The following is a 16,497-nucleotide window of genomic DNA, read 5'->3' as shown; positions in this document are numbered from 1 at the left end:
GACCCACAAGGGAGAACCCAGAAGAAGCTCCTGGCTCCTGGCTTCAGATTGGGTCAGCTCCAGCCATTGTGGCCGCTTGGTGAGTGAACCATCAGACAGAAGATCTTCCTCTCTGTATATCTATCCGCCTTTTCAATAAAAATGAATAAACCCTTTTTTTTGCTTGTTTTTTAAATAATGCGTTCCAGTTTCACCCATATTGTTACAAGTGACAAAAGAATATGGCCTAACAGAGTAAGCCTCTGCTTGGGGTGCAGCATTCCATATGGCTGTCAATTCGAGTCCTGGTAGCTCCACTTCTGGTCCAGCTCAAGGCTGGTAGACTGGGAAAGCATGGGAGATGGAAAACCCAAGTTCTATGGGAGATCCAGAACAAGCTCCTGGTTCCTGGCTTTGAACTGGTGCAGTCCAGCCATTGCAGCCATTTGGAAGTGGACTGGCAGATAGAAGGTTCTCTCTCTCTCTCTCTCTCTCTCTCTCTCTCTCTCTCTCTTTCTCTCGCTCTCATATCCTTTTTTTGGGGGGGGAGGCTCTGCCTTTCTAATAAAAGCAGCAATGATAGAGTATCTTAAAGAAGGGCCACAGTGTACAGTGAAAATTTTTTTTTTTTTTTCATGTATTCCTCCTTAAAATATTACAATTTTTTTTATTTTTTTTTAATTGTTTATTATTTAACTTCAGTAATTACATTGTATTATGTGACACAGTTACATAGATACTTGGGTTCTCCCCACCCCTCCCCAAACCCTCCCACCATGGTGGATTCCTCCACCTTATTGCATAACCACAGCTCAAGTTCAGTTGAGATTTCCCCATTGCAAGCGTATACCAAACATAGAGTCCAGCATCTTATTGTCCCGTCAAGTTCAACAGTTTCTTAGGTATACCCTCTCTGGTCTGATGACAGAGCCAGCAGAGTATCATCCCAGTCAATTGAAAGCTCCAACATACCATCAGCAAAAATTTACATCATTATGGAATTAATTGACATAGTAATGAGTAACCAATATGTTAAAAGTAAATGCGGGTTCCCAGCCACCTTCTGTGACCACCTCACCTATACTTCAATTTTAGTTTATACACAACATATAACATTCAAAACATAACATGTTATACATAACATCATATCATCTTAAATTAAGGCAAACATGTGGTATTTAACCTTTTGGGATTGGCTCATTTCCCTTAGCATTATGGTTTCCAGTTTGGCCCATTTGGCCACAAAGAACTGCATTTTGTTTTTTTTAATAGCTGAGTAGTATTCCATGGAGTAGATGAACCATAGCTTTCTTATCCAATCCTCTGTTGATGGGCATTTTGGTTGTTTCCATGTTTTTGCAATTACTGATTGTGCTGCTATGAGCATAGGAGTACATGTTGGTTTCTCATAGAATGGACACCTTTAAAAATATAACTGTTACTTGTTCACACATATGAGCTGTAGATGCTTTCTGAGTGAACTTCCACGGGCATTTTCAAGTAAATATTGTCTTGAAACTTTTACAGCATTGCATGATTTTTTCTTTCTTAAATCCCAGACCTTAATCTATAACATAATTTTGATGTAAATGTTTGCAAATATACTCCAAGTCAGTAATGTATCAGACAAACCTTAGGTACCCATTATGCATTAGAAAAAGTGCCAGTTACTGGGAACAAAGCAAAACAAAAATAGAAACCAAGGACAAACAAGACAAAGCAAGGATCTTAGATAACTGTCCAAGCTAGACAGAGACATAAATATCAATTTTTGAAATCCTCCAATCCTTTGGGATCATTCAACTTTCTTTCCTGGTTTTACATCTAGTATTAGCACTTTTGAAAGAGGTAGTTAATAAATAGACCCTCCCCTGAATTTATAAATCTGTGAATGTATCTTTCCCATATTCTAAATTGTGGCATATATTTTTGCCAAAATCTTTTTTCTGCTACCATATAGATTCATTAAGGAACAATTCCATTCATAATCTAGCTTTCTAAACTTTTCAATTTTTTTTATTAAAAATATATTTGCATTACTTGAAAGTCAAAGATATATCTCTATAGCTATCTGTCTATCTATCTATCTATCTATCTATCTATCTATCTATCTATCTAGAGATAAAGATAGAGATTTCCATCCCCTATTTCACTCACTCCCCATATGACAACAGCCGGAGCTAGGTCAGTCTAAAGCTGGGAGCCAGGAGCTTTTTCTTGATCTGCTACGCAGGTGCAGGGGCTCAAGGCCCTGGACCGTCTCTGTTGACTTCCCAGGGCTTCAACAGGGGACTGGTTGGAAGTGAAATAGCCAGAGTTCCAGTAGGTGCCCATATGGCATGCTGACACTGCAGGTGGAAGATTAGGTCAGTGGACTTTATACTTTGTAAAGATTTTAGTTATTTAATCTGAAAGGCAGAGAGAGAAAGAGAGAAGAAAAAAAGAGAGTGAGTTAATGTCTTTCATCTGCTCATTCACTCCCCAAGTGTCTGCAACAGGCAGGTTTGTGTAAAGTTGTATGGCTATCTCTCACAAGTGACAGGTGCCTAAGCTATTTGCACATCTCCCATGCCTTCCTGGGTGTATTATCAGGAGTCTATGAAGTGGAGTATCTGGTACATAGATTAGCACTTTGATATGAAATGCTGGCATCACAAGCAGTGTTTCATGGGCTATGCCATGACTCTGGCCATTACCTCTTATTTTTATTAATTATTGTAAATTCAATTAGAGGTTACCTTTGCTATCTAAATATCAAAGTATGAATTTCATAATTTGGGGATAGTGCATATCATTTATCCCATATCTATAGCATGTGAATTCGAATGTCTATTTAAATGCTCACAAACTACTTTTTACTTGTGTGTGTGTTTGTGTGTGCACGTCTGTCTTTAGCAGTCTGCTGAGAACCTACGATTGGCTATCTTAGAGCTAATCAGTGGATGGACAAATGAATGAAGGCCTTCATATTCTTAGTTATGGTTGAAAGTTTAGATTTATCTTTGCCCCTGAACTGTTCAGACAAGTAGTTGATATATGGCATCTAAATATTAGTTTATGTAGATTTGCTCCTCATGCTGCTGAGACACTGGCCCCATGGTGTGTTTTAATAAGTTAAAGCTCTGGATGGAGCCTGAGTTCATGAGTTTCTCTCTTATACTCAAGGTTTTATAATTTACTTTTATTTATTCCTTTTGCCTCTGCCAGCTTCTTTCATCTTACTATTGCAAGTCATCAAAGACCATCTTGAGGTCAAAACACGTCATGCTTACATTCATACCATCATGGTTAAATGAGATTTTTCTCTGCCTCAAATTGGTGTACGGTTTTTGATAAGTTATGCCAACTCCCAGTTCCTCATTGTCTTTAACGAGATAATAATGACATGCATCTCACTGGGTTGTTGGTGAGTATCGTATCCAACATCAAAGAATAAGTAACAATAATAAGTGACAGCACTAACTGAACAAATAGCAAAATACAAACATCAGTAGGATGGGAGAAAATAGATACATACTCCCTGCCTTTGTGTTTTATTGCATTCATCTCCATGGTGCCAAGTCGACCTCTGTAAGGTAAGCCATCAGTCCTGGGTTTCAGTGAAAGATTACTCACTCTGGGAGCTCAGTTCCTGCATTATTCATGCCATTCTGTATGCAGCTAGATTTATGTGTCAGGAAAAACATACAAATGGAATCCGATTTACTTGCGCAAGTTCCTGAGCCATTTGATTTATATTTGAGTAAATAAAGACATATGTCTTATAGGTATTGGCTTCAGTTCTCTTTAAAATGGTAGTGTGGTGCTTCAGCCTCTTTTCTTGGCAGGCACAGACTTCAGAAGTTTTACAAGCAATGCAACCTCAAATCAGACTCTTACAGTCTTCTGTTGTTTTCGTTATACTGTTGCATTTGCATTCATTAATTTCAGCATCAAGACAATGAAATGCACACAATCTTAGAAACTGGAAAAGTTTTAAATTTTTCTTCCATAGCTACATTTTATAGAAAAGCTAAGGGAATTCAGATGCAAAACCCTAACTAATCCTTACTAAGTACCTAGAGCAAACATCTCCCCAAATCATCTTGCCTTGTAGGAAGTTTAACATTACCAATAGCTTTTTAAGATGATTCTAAATCAGCCTGAATGTTTTTGTCTGTCCTTAGTACATTACATCCATTTTGCAGGCATATTTCAAGCAAGGATAAGTATGGATCTAGAGTTTCCTTAAACTCTAAACTTGAAGGAAATCAAAAGGAAAACCAAAGGTAAGTGCTAGCAGTGACATGTGGAGCCAGTCTGGAGTTTAACTGATGGTCAAGACCTGGTGCTGAGTTCCTAGTTTCAACAAATGTGATGCAAGATAACCTGAAACTGAAATAAACTCCTCTGTCAGGACATGCTCCCTGCAAGTGAGTGCAAGAACCAAGACGGGGAACAGCCCAGACCAGGCCAAAATATGGTACCCACGGGCAAAAGAGGTGAGGGGGCTGTGCCAGATGGGGTTGCAGCACTCAACAAACACATGTAAAAGAAGGGGATGGTGGGAAGGGCCCAGTGAAGGGACTGCGAAGCCTCCCCTTCTGGGTCACTACTCCCACTGGTGAGCATGAGAGCTGGGATGATGGCAGACCAGGCCGGGCAGGACCACATCCGATGGCCTACATGTGATCTGGATCAGGGAAAATCCAGGCTGGGCAGACTGTACTTTCTGGTACATGCATAAGCCAGTGTCGGTGTGGATTGACTGGGCTTTGCCGCAGCATCAGCTGGTAGATGCTGGCACAGGGGACAAATTCTGTCAGGTGCAGGCATGGCTTAGACAGATGGTGGCACCTGCTGGCACCAGTGTGGACTGGATAGTGAGGCTGACTGGGGCGAACTGGGCTTCAATATCCACCAACATACACGAGAACTGATTGGGATGTGGGACAGATGGGACTATTCTGCTGTACATATTAGCAAGCACGGGAACCAGGGCAGGGGCGGGCCTGGTAGGGGTATTTGTGGGTTGCTCTAACCAGACTGCAGCTCCCACTGGTTTATGTGAAGGCCGAGTATGTGGTGGGCAGGATTGGGCTATGTTCCAATACGCATTCATTTTTGTAAATCACAGGGCTGGAGACAGAACTGACCCAGCAATTGAACTACCAGTGTGTGCGTAGACTGATGGGTAATTGCCAGACTCTGAGTCACACACAAGAATCAGGTATAGGGTGGCCCTCAGATGAGGTTTCTTGGGCGATTCCCTCCCCTAACCATGGAGAGAATTGCAGGTTCCATGGGCTGACTGTGGGAGTGGATGTGTCAGAGCTGGGCATCCTCAATGTCTCAGATGGAGCAGAGGACAGCCTATCCAAATGTACATAGAGGATATGGTAGTACATCGGAGCTTCCAGAGGACAGACACCTGGTACCATAACAGAGGACAGAAGACAGAACAAATTGACCATCTACCCCAGCCAATCATTGGTAGTGAAGATCTGGGCAGACAGAAACACTAAGGTGACTATAGCAGCCAGTAGATTTAAGAGAGATTTCATCGTGATTGGAGTGGCGGGTTCGCCAGCAGTTCAGGACTGGTGAACTACCAAAGCCTCTTGAGAAATTCATGGTTGTTGTAAATTTCTATTTTTTTTCCTGTTGTTGATTTTTTTAAAAGATTAATTTATTTTTATTGCAAAGTTAGATATATATAGAGGAGGAGAGACAGAGAGGAAGAACTTCTGTCACATGATTCACTCCCCAAGTGACCACAACGGCCGGTGCTGCGCTGATCCAAAGCCAGGAACCAGGAACTTCTTCCAGGTCTCCCATGCAGGTGCAGGGTCCCAAGGTTTTGGGTTGTCTTTAAATGCTTTCGCAGGCCACAAGCAGGGAGCTGAATGGAAGCAGAGTTGCCGGGATTAGAACTGGTGTCCATATGCGATCCTGGAACATTCAAGATGAGGACTTTAGGTATTAGGCCACCATGCCAGGCCCTGTTGTGGATTTTGTATTGTGGCTTTTCGTTTAAGACAGATGTGAGGTGACTGTGTCAGAGACTAGCATGTCCAGATGTGAGGATGCAGTGCAGTGTGCATCTCTACTTCCAGATTTAATATGGACTACTAATGAAACTATTAGCTGTATCTTGACCTTGAGAGGCTGGACCCTCTGCCATTGTCCATGCCTGCAATGATGACCATGTGTCTGTTTATGAAGAGCTATACTATAGTAATGGTATAGGGGAATTTGGGCAGGGGAGGGGCAAGTGAAATAAAGAGTAAAAAAAAGGAGAAACTGAAGCAGGTACCAGGCTGAAGGGGACTACTAGCACTACCTTTGCAATTATTTGCAAGTACAGAATTACTAAAAGTCAGCAAGCAATAATAGAAAAAAAAACTCCTTACCATGGAAAAACGAACAAATAAAAGTTTCTCTGGGAGAGTCAGCTTTACAAAAAAGAAAAAAGTTACATTCATGTGCTGCTTGATCTCCAGTTCTTACCCCTGATGTCTAACATACATTGTAAAAAAAAGAAAAAAAGAAAAATTCTGAGCTTGCTGAGGCTGGTAGCAACAGTTCTTGAAAATCATCCAATACAAATGAGTGTTTACTTGGTTGTCCATTTGACCTTGAGAATTCCTTTTACTGCTCTATGTGCATACCACCAGAATTTAGAAACATTTGTAAAATTTAAGTGGATAAAATGCCTCTACTTAAAAGTATCTTGAAATTCATGCTGAAGGCATAATACTTGAAAAAAAATAGAAATAGTAGAAATAGTAACATATATAATATCTTAGTTCATTAACCATAATACTGAGATAATCATTCTTACAAACTCAGAGATCCTTACTAAGGGAATCTAAATGCCTCCTAATGTGTCCAATCGATACTTCTGTTCACTAAATGTTCAACAATGTCCAAAAAGTTCATAGGTATACATCTCAAGATACACTGCAAAATAGCTCAGAAATACCAATCTTGAAGTATTTTAACATGTTTTAAAACCGTTGTAGTACTGAATGTCTGACTTATAGAACAGAACGGTTTTCACCATGATAGCACACGAAGAAAACCAAGCACCGGAGAGGAGAGGATCTCACTGCAGTCTGAGAAGCAGCACACGTTATCCTAATCAGGGTTAGAACTGCTTTTCTGCCTCATGGCTTACTGTCAGGTCATGAAAGGAGCAGAATTTGAATCTCCCAAATCGCATATGAAAAGAGAAATTGAATCACTACATTCTAAGTTAGCAAGTGGCATAATTTTGCTCCAGACCTCAGTTGATTTTCCAGTTGCAAGCATTTTTTAAAGACAGCAAGGATGCAACAATCATAGAGTTTAGCATGCATTTCTCAAGTTCCACAGTAAGTATTTTGGAAAGAAGTATCTGAATGTGAAGAGGATACTTTGATTTCCATGAAGATAACAAAATGCTGTTTATTTACTGAGTCAGGATAAAAACAAAACCAGATCAACTTAAAAAGTACTATTACCAATATTTAAAAAAAACACCACCCTAAGCTTTTTGATGTTATAGATAATTAACTAAGCAAAAGCTGTAGAGAAAGGAATACAGATTTATTTTAGAACACTTGATTTCAGGGTTATGACAATTTGCACAATATCATCCCATTTGTTAGCTTGAAACGTTATATTTACTTTAGCACACTTGGGTTCCTGGCTCTATGTGTTCTTGAATCATATATGCTTACAATTTTTGGCAGAAAATAAAACACAAATCTGTTAGCACCATACAATCATAACAACAGCATATGGTTATTGAAACAATGATACAATAAACAGAAAGGAAGAACATAGTAATTAAACTGGGTTGACAGATGCAATGAGAAAACACAGAGGACAAAGGAATTGCTGCAGGAGTTCTGATTGGTTTTTTTCTATGTAAAAACACACATCTCATGGCCATAACTGTTCTCAGCATTATGAGATAAGAAAGGCTAAGTGTATGAATTTTACTTTTTTTAAAATTGTGTTTTGAACAACAGCTTCTCACACAAATATTCCCCCACTGAATGAATTAAATCTGGATAACAAAAATTGCAATATTTAGAGTAGCCGAAAATAAAATTTCATAAAACATACTTAAGTGAGATGTGATGCGATGACTTTAAAAATTGCACTGTTTTGTGTAACATGCCTTATCTTGATGACAGCCATTTCTAATTTCCCTTCTATGGAGTGGCAGACATGTGTCTTTTTACCGTTTGAAATGAACCTCCATGCAACCTGGTGGAATTCTATCTCCCACCTTCACATTCATAACCCTCTCTTTCACCTGCTAGTGTTCTGTGTTCACGAATGGACTAGCCCTTTTTAGTGTTTGAACAGGCTTCATCTGATTTCTTTCTTTCTTTCTTTCTTTCTTTCTTTCTTTCTTTCTTTCTTTCTTTCTTTCTTTCTTTCTTTCTTTCTTTCTTTCTCTCTCGTTCTTTCTTGTTTATTAATTAATTTATTTTCACTGAGGTTCTTCTTGGAGATAAAGCAACTTCCCCAAAACCCAGAATATTAAGAACTTATACTTTCTGATGAGGTTCCCGGCACTCATGAATGCAGGACACTTGTTCGTCTCTGACTGTTGAAAATGCTGAGGATATGTAACTCGCACTATCCATTTTGTTTCAAGGAATCTACTTTATTCAAATTTTATCTTGGTGTCCATTTTAATTAGATTGTATTCAGCGGTGTCATGGAGACTGACTATTTTCATTATTCATCTTCTTTGACTTAGAAATGAAATAACATGAGGAGAGAGAACATTAATAACTAAATGTATTTATTTGAACATTGGTGGGGGGAATCCCAGTACCTATAAAACTGTGTCACATAATGCAATGTAATGAAAAAATAAACATTTATCTACTTCTAAATGTCCATACTGAGCAAATAATAAAAATTACACATACTTAAAAAAAGATACCAATATAACGTATGCGAAATAATGCTCAGAAATGAGAGGTCTTGCTACTAAGAATATCCACTATGATTCCAATACTAAATTCACTAAGCAAAATGGATAAAGTTCAAGTTCAACATATCAAGGCAAAATAGCAAAGAGCAGGAATGATTAGAAAAGTCATAGCATTATTTAGATAGGTATTTGTATTTTCAAATTATGGAGAATTAATGTATACAAGCTGTATATGAATATGCATTCACATAAAGTTTACACATAGTTCTCATTCCTGTCAGGTAAGAATTGTTCTTTTTTATTTCTTTTTTAAATTATCATTATCATTTTATGATTCAGTTCTATAGGCCCTGGGATTTCCCTTACCCCAACCCCAGTCCTGTCTTTCACCACTGACTCCCCCCATATTGTTAAGTATAGTTCTTCATGAACAATCAGATATCTATCAATATCCTATAGCGTCTAAGGCCTTTTTCTACTCATCAAACACAAATGGCTGAAGTGAAGTCAACTTTGCAAGTCTTCAGTGTTCTTAGTATGTGTGCTGCAGAGAAGCGACAGCGTCTAGGGAGGTGTGACCATTGTCACTTGCCTCAGCTACAAAACATGCTCTGCATAAAGCAAATACTCAGACATTATCAGCATTATCAAAATTATTTCCATGTTTTCTTTACTCCCAAGAGACTTGTGCAATCGCTTAATCATCTAATTGGGAATTTAAAAATTCATTGAGAGCAGTTTTAAACCTGTAAAATTAGGAAACCTTAAGAAGTCCAGGCTAATGGAAATTGTCTGATTTTGAAAGCAATGGAAAAAAAAATACATCAGAGAGGATATGAAACAGCTACGTTGAGCTGGCTTTGACACAGTCAGGTAATAAAAAGAAGGGGCAGAGCAGCAGCTCACAGTATTGTGTACAGTAATAAGCAAGTGAAACTTTTCTTCAAGAATACAATTTTGAAAAATGAAGGCTCAAATCCTTTTCCTTTTAAAATGTACTCAAAAGCTGCACCTTCACAGGAAATATCAATCTTAATTACTTCTTCATCAAAGTAAAACATTCTATCATGGCTCAAAACACTCTGCTATGAATTCTCAAGCTGCTTTTCTATTTTTTAAAATTAATAAATGATATTCACTTCTCCCATCAATAAAATGATTGCTGGTACGGTTTTCAATATATTAAGGATGTGGTTAAGTTTTGTTAAGGATTTATTTATTTTTATTGGAAAGTCAGGTTTACAGAGAGACTGAAAGATCTTCCATCTGCTGATTCATTGCCCAAGTGACCTCAATAGCCAGAGCTGAGCCAATCTGAAGGTTGAAGCCAGGAGCTTTCTCTGGGTCTCCATGTTTAAGACAACTCTTCCGTGTCAATGACCAACCCATCAGTAACTAACTAATCAGTAGAGTTTAATAACCTATTTTAATATCTGGCAGTATACGCCCACTCTCTTCTGTGATAATTCAAACTTTAGATGTACTCCTTGTATTCATTTGCTTTTTTCTCCACTGGCACAGTGATGACAACAGAACTGAGTTGTTACTCCACTGTTTCAGTGAACTTGGATCTTGGTACTTCAATGCAGGAGCTCTTTGGGGAATAAGAAATGGAAAAGATGAGCTGCCTTCCTTCTTTGTCCAACTGTTTCACAGAATGTGGTGTCAGTATGTGATCAATTTTTTAAAAAGCTAATTTTTAAATAGCAAACGGAAGCCAGTTTTTATTATAACACTTTAAACTGGCTTTCATTTAGTACTTCTAGGAGTATTCCAGATTTCTGAACTGTGATTCATTTAACATCGGTAAATTGAGCTGATTTTATTTGGGATCTGTTTGTTTGATATCTAGAGAACCCTGTTTAGCTACTCACAAAGGGCTCTATGTTACACTAGCAGCACAGAGAGGCAAGACAGCTTGTTTAGGACACAATGTAAGACGGAAAGACAAGGTACGTACTTTTCAGAAAGTCATTAGCTAATAATCCACTGAAGTTACAATGTCTAGGTACTCCCAACCTATTACTTAAACTATTCAGCTTTATTTATCATGTACTTGTGAAACATTGTAAAAAGTACTATCACACCTTTTCTGACAGTAACGAAGTTTGAAATGCAGAATACATTAACACCTACTGAATGCTGCACATTTGAAATCTAGTTTCTGTTCCTTTGCTTTTTGATAAACTCAAATATTATTACTTCACCTCCAACATTACTCTCCTTCTATGCCTGTTAGATCCGTAATGAAGGTGTGGCCCATTTCCTTAGGATCTGATTTCGCTGGCTCAATTTACTGATGTGGAAATGTCTCATATTCTACTGGGTACAAATATTCCAAACAACTACTCACAGAAATTAAAGGAAAGCGAACCATATTGCAGTGGAATTATTCATTCAATTCAGTGCAGTCTAACATAGCTAATTCCATGCGGGAGTCTTGAGTTTAAATAAACTTTCCACGGCAATCTATTTTCTGAAGACTTTTGCTCTGTTTGAATTCTTTTATAGAAGGACATTTTCCTTCATGTGTTTATTCTTACAGACAAATACAGGAAAAAGCCCACTTGCTCCTGTTGACCTTTCTGCTTAGCAACTATTGCTTTTCTTTGCTCAAAGGTAATTCTTTATTCAAGAGGGCCTTATTTGGAACACATGATAGGCATTGAGAGTTTTCCAGTAGCCTCTGAACGCTACTGAGTATTTATTTACATTGTATAAAATTAGAGGAAATGAAGGGGTATGCATTTGAACTAGAAGCAATAGCCTAATTCCCTTTATAGAGAGATTTCAGTCAATGTCGCTTTGGGGAAGGGAAGGGAGAACTCAGATTACAGACATTTTAAACGATATGTATTTTTGTTGTCCAACAATAAGATGTATTTTCTGCTTTCCAAATTACACTTAAGCTGTGAGTTACAGGCTATTTGTATTCTATGAAGTATCAAAGAGTACAATCTAATTTCTGTCTTAGAAAACTAAGACGTTCAGAGTCATCTTTGATGACTGAAGACAAGTGAAATGCTTCTCATGGAAAAATACAATTTGGAAAGAACCTGGATATATCTAATCTATGTATCAAAATATTAGTTTGAACTATTCTAATGAGCTCTGCATTGTTTTTACAACACCACTAAATACTCATAAAAATACTAACAATACAACTGCAAAAACTTTGCATAATTTTCAAAGTCTATTTTATTTATATTTGAAAGGCAGAGTTAATACAGAGAGGAGAGGCAGAGGGAGAGATACCTTCCACCTGCTGGTTCACTCACCAAATGGCTACAATGGCTAGAACTGAACTGATAAGAAGCAAGGAGCAGGGAATTTCTGGGTACCCATGTGGGTGCTCAAGGAACTGAGTTATCTTCTATTGCTTTCCCAGGCCATAAACAGGGAACTGGATTGGAGGTAGAACAGCCAGGACAGAACTGACACCCATAGAGGATGCTGGTGTCACAGATAATTTCTTAAAACTTTGATTAGGTCAAGAAATGAATTACTGTGCATCAAAGAGGTTGTCTTTAGTACAAATTATTAAATCATGATTTTGCATATTTATCTGCATTGGATATGTGCGCATATGTATAGATAGGCTTAACAGAATTAAATAATACTTGTTTCTCTATGATATGCTTTTGGATGATAGTTCTTTTAATGTTTATTGTTATGAAGAAAACAGATTTTACGTATTTTACAGCTCTGGTTTTGAGAAGGTACAAATACTTTCCGTCTCCCTCCCATCCCCGATCTTCCTCTTTCTGTTTTGTTCTTGTTTTTGAAAAGAGATACTTTCAGTCCACTGTGTAATCCCAGGTTTGATTCCAAGCAGTCTTCTGTAATAGAGCAAGTCTTTGCAAGTGGATGCCTTCATTGTATGTCTCATTGTATTGATTTAGGCTACACACAAAGCTAAGTTGTTTCACAGCCGTTGAATTTGGTGTGAGTTGTATTGTTAATGTCCCTATGATTACCCACACTGTCCCACTTGTAATTATGATTCAATGCTTTGAAAATTTAATCGTAGGGGCCAGCTAAACTTCTATCATTAGGTGCCAGGATCCCCTAATTCCATTGGTTCATATCCAAGGACATTGCACTTCCAACCCCACCCCCTTGATGGTCTGGAAAGGTAGTGGAGGAAGACCCACATCTTTCCAACCCTGCAATCACATGGGATAACTGAAAAAAGTTCCTGCTCTTAGTCATGGATTGGCTCAGCTACAGCCATTTTGCCATTGTGGCGGTTTGGGGAGTGAACCAGCAGATGGAAAATCTTTCTCTCTGTAAATCTGCCTTTCAATAAAAATCAGTAATTTTTTTTTAAAAGAAAATAAAATCTGATTGTAAAACTGATGTGGACACACTGTGTGGTATTCCTTGGGACTAATTTCATATTTGCTTCATTCGAATCCTTTCATATAGTTATCTTCCGGTCCATGAGAGAATCATTCTGAACATATATTCCCTCTCCCTGTTTGCCTGAATAAATTTGTCCCCATTATAATCTGCTCCTGTTTGCTTCCTCAGTGACAACCATTGCCCATCACCCTAAAGTGATAGGACCTTTTTACTTAATGTATTGCCTTTGTCCTTGCCAAATCTATTTCAACCGAAAGAAAAGGGGCACTTAAAAATCATGTATCTGCTAGTCACTTGAGAACACACAAAGAAAGATGGCACACTCACAGGGAGTACTTACATTGGTGATGTCAGGCTGCAAAGAAGCGTTTGTGGGGGCGGGGGCAAGGGAAATTGGAGACAGGTGTGACGAAAGCACTACCTCGTAGGCTCTGTGACTCTCAGCAGAAGGTCAACCAGTGGCATCATCCAAACATGGAGAGATAGGGAGATGAATTGTCCCTCTCCCTGTTGTGTCCTGTAATTGTTCTTTATTGAATACGCCTAATAGGAATCCCAGAGGTAGCCATTTGATGTACCCTGTGGTCCTGCTTCCCTGTGTCAAAGCAAGTGTGAGAAAGAACAGAGAAAGTTGCATTCCCAATGGAAGACAGTTAGTGCTTTCTTGGATTTTGTTTTTGCCTAACAAGACCTCAAATATGGGCTTATTAAGCTTTTGTGGGCTTCAGATCCTTTTGGGAACTTGGTGAAAACTACAGCATAATCTCTTAACCAAGAAATGCAAACACACACATGCACATAGCATTCATGGTTAGGGAGCCTTGTGTGGCTCGTTGAGACTGTACAGAGACCTTGCTTAAGAATAACTGTTGCAATGTTAATAATAAGAATCACATTTCTTTTTCATATGAAGCTGTCTGTTCTGACTTTGTAGGTGAAGCTTAAAAGAATATGATAAAGGTGTGTTTTATCCAATTTTGAAATTTCTGAGATAATCCAATAGATTGAAAAATATACAGAATGGCAAGTGCACAGTCTTGTTAGGACATTCACGTTTGGCAGTTTCTTCAGCAGGAACGTCATTCACAAGTATTGATTGTAAATACATTTCCAATAGTAGTATGGAAAGTTCATGGAAAAATGTTTTTGCATCAAAAAAGATAAACTTACCTGTATCATTATTTGCTAGAAAGATGGAGAAACAAAGATAAACTTATCTCCTGTCAACAGATGCTCTCCTTAGATGTCCGAAACATTCTGGTTCAATACAGGAGTTTCAAATTCCATCTGGGTCTCTCACATTGGTACAGGGTGGTCCAAGTACTGGGGCCCCCCTACCTTGGAAACCTGGATTGAATTCCCAGCTCCTGACTCCAGCATAGCCTTTATTTTGAGGGTGCTTTATTTTCAGATTCATAACTTTTTAATGCTATTTAAGTATTTGAATTCACTGAAGCTACGGGTCAAACATAGGCTTCGTGTTCAAAGTCACATCCTATATAACAAACTCTTCTATATTGTCTCATCTTGAATACAATTCGGAACTGGGTGGGCTAGGCAGAGATGTCTTTAAAAATCTCTCCTACTGAAAAATCATTGAAGTATTTTTGTGTTACAGAGAAAGTGTCTGTAGCATGGATAGAAATCTGACGAATGGTGCTTGGTTAAGAATATACCTGTGAGGATATATGGTTGTGGTCAGGCCCTAGGGAAAGGCCAAGATCTGTGTAGCAATATAACTGTCAAATTGACACAGGAATAGGTCTGTTGATATTAGCCTGGCTAATCATTTTGCTAATTGGACGGCCAGTTGGGCCACAGTGCTAAGTCAGATCGGTTTTCACTTTAACTACTCACACAGATGATGTTTGACTCAAATGTATTACTTTATATCAACACACTGAATAGCTGTAAAAATAATACCACATGTGTTCCTGCCTCTTTTTAATAAGTGTCTTCCTCAATTTTCCTAGTTATAATAGAGATTTTAACACAAAAAATTAAAGCTGATTTAAAGGATATCAGTAGAAAAATGTACCCATAGGATTCTGGAAATAAATCCAGCTACCAGCACGGCATGAAAGCAGCAACTACCTGTTAGTTGCCTGCAGTGTAGGCAGCCGTGTTCAAACTGACCTACCGTTGATAACCTGTTTAAGAAGTATTCTGTGCTTTCTGTTTCTTCATGTATAGAATGTAATCTCATTTTAATATATTTTAAAAGTAAATTTATTTTACTTTTTCCTGTTTTGATCTTGACAAATCAGATATTTGCAAATAGTTTTATGTACTTGATAAAATGCAGGATTCTTTTGGACTGGGCTGAACATGAGCACAGGATGGAATAGAGGACATCTCTTTTAGGAAGTGCTGGCTGATGATCTCGGTCCACCTCTTGATAAGCAACTTTTGTCTGTGAAACTAAACAAAGCATTGTGGAGTCTACAGTGGATGGAAGTTGTTCAGCAATTAAAGTCATGGCTTTCCCCTGTATAGGACTCACTTTCCAAAGCAAGGGATTTTACAGTTTACAGTGGATTTACAGAAATGATCAGAATTGTTGTACATTTTTTCAAATGCATTGAATTCTCATGACGCTGAAGCAGCATCTGTTTGCCTTTATATATCCTCTACAGATTTATTTATTTATTTGAAAAGTCGGAGCTCCGGAAAGAAAGAAGGGCAGAGAGGAGTGGTCTTCCATTAGCTGATTCATTCCACAGACAGCCACAATGCCCAGGGCTGAGACAGGCCGAAGCCAAAAGCCAGGATCTACATCAGGATTTTCCCACAAGGGTGCAGGGACTCAAGACCTTAGGCCATCACTCCAGAAAAATTTTCACAAAATTAACAAAAAGGAGCCAAACATTAAAAACACGTGTTCTCTGAGTATAATGAATTACCGCAATCTCTAGTTCAGTGATTTGATATTTCTGGGGTAGAAAACTATACTAGAAATTGTTCTGTAGCTAATATTTTGTTTTTTTTTCTTTTAAAGTTTACAAGATTTATCTATTTGGCTTTCTGTCTTGTTACCTTAAAATAGCTTCCATTTTAAAAGGCACGGTTTCCATCATAGCACATTATCAGTGAGGACAGAGAAAATAGATCTGTTTGTGGTTCCTCTGCCATAATTCTGCTGCCCAATGTCTGCTAGAAATACAGAAATACAGTGCAATAAATGGTAGAAAAAGAACTTTTTGTATCCATGAATCTTGACATTGTGGAGAAAA

Source organism: Ochotona princeps, chromosome 17 (genome assembly GCF_030435755.1).
Source record: "Ochotona princeps isolate mOchPri1 chromosome 17, mOchPri1.hap1, whole genome shotgun sequence".
NCBI classification, from domain to species: Eukaryota; Metazoa; Chordata; class Mammalia; order Lagomorpha; family Ochotonidae; genus Ochotona; species Ochotona princeps.
Note: the sequence above shows the minus strand (reverse complement) of the source record.